Source organism: Mus caroli, chromosome 12, assembly GCF_900094665.2.
Source record: "Mus caroli chromosome 12, CAROLI_EIJ_v1.1, whole genome shotgun sequence".
Lineage (NCBI taxonomy): Eukaryota > Metazoa > Chordata > Mammalia > Rodentia > Muridae > Mus > Mus caroli.
The window spans coordinates 64,143,242-64,144,959 of record NC_034581.1 but is presented as its reverse complement, the minus strand read 5'-3'; positions in this window follow the sequence as shown (position 1 = coordinate 64,144,959).

Genomic DNA, 1,718 nt, shown 5'->3' with positions numbered 1-1,718 from the left:
ATAAACCTCTCAAGCCACTAGGCAGCTTTGTAACCGCCCTGGAGCCTCTGTCAAGTCTTGGACCAAGTGAAAATAAAGCTTTTTGAGACAGCAAAAAAAAAAAAAAAAAAAAAAAAAACCATGGGACAAAATACAAGGTAGGAGCAAATATGCAGTCAGAGAATAAAAAGGAAGGTTGTAGATAATTTAAATATGATTAAAGTCAATGTGAGGTCCCAAAATTGTAACCTTTGGGGTTATTTATTTGGGGAGGTCTTTTTTCCCCTCCTTGGACAAATGTGATTTGCATTTCTATTCAACAGAGAAATCACATTTAAGTTTCTGATACAGTCTAAGGGTCTTGATTAAGTTTGTTTTCTCTGCCAGTGAAGGAATTTAAAACAGGTAGCAGCAGAGAAATCTCAAACATTGCAGACAGAATCAGGAGAAGAAAAGCCATTTGTCGGAGGTGAGGAAACACACAGTCAGCAGACACACACAGAAAAAGGCCCTCTGCAGACCAGAGAGGGCTCAGGAAGATGGAAACTGGCTCTTCTTGAGGGCTGTGCTTTTAAGAAGACATGATTGTCTCTGTGGTTGACTTGTCTGAAATTGCCTCGTGATATATCCTGATGCAGTTGAGCCTATTCATCTATCTGCAGGGCTGGGCTGGCTGGTGAGAGGTAGCCAGGCCTAAGGTGGTGGCAGAAGCTGTCTATCTTAGACATTTACCACCTTTCTTGCCTAGCCATGACCCTCTCCTTATCTGTGTGCACAAGGGAGTGTGTCTAATTCTTAATCTTTCATTTCCCTGCAGAGACATCTACTTTTGTAGTTATAAATGTGTAGCCTCTAATTCACGAGAAATGGTGATTTAAAGCTACCTTCTACAGAAGAGCTGGACAATTCTCAAATGGCCCTGATGGACAGTAACATTTAATACTGAAAATGTTTTTTTTTTTGCAGTTCCCCTAAAGTTTTTATAATTCCTGGGGCTTTTTGTTTTGGTTGTTGGTTTGTTTTTGAGACAGTGATTCTGTGTGTTGTTCAATGTAGCCTTGAACTCAAGACCTACCTTCTTTGGCTTCCTACACGCTGGAATTATAGGTATGTGCCACCGGAACCAGCTATAACTTTAATACTGGGGAAAACCCACAAACTTGTTTCAGTGGATACTTTTAAAGGGAAAACCATGGTGACGATGGGAAGCCACTTGTCCAAACAGCAGGAGTAGCAGGAGTCGCAGGAGCAGTGGGTCTCTCTATCTGGCCTGACAACTGACCAGGATTTAGGACTGTAATCTGCTCTCTCTGTTGTTGAAGGTCTGGGACTGTAAAATCGAGGACTACTGAGCACTACAATTGGAAGGACATTGCCCTTAAGGTAATTTTCAATTTGTTTGTTTGCTTGCTGGCTGGCTGGCTGGCTTGTATTTTAAGACAGAATTTCTTTGTGTAGCCCTGGCTGTCCTGAAACAAGATCTGTAGACCAAGGAAGTCTTCAACTCACAGAGATCTACCCACCTCTGCCTCCCTAATGCAGGCATTAAAAGCGTGGGCCACCACTGCCCAGCCATTTTCAAAAAATTAAAAAGGGCTTCGCTCCCCTTGCCCCACACATCCTGCTAAGGAAGCAAGCAAAGAGAGCAGGCATCCAAACAGTCCATGAGCCAACATCCCTGGGCTGCCCTCCCCACTGAGCTCCGTGGCGACTTCCCCTGTTGAATGCAGGAACCAATT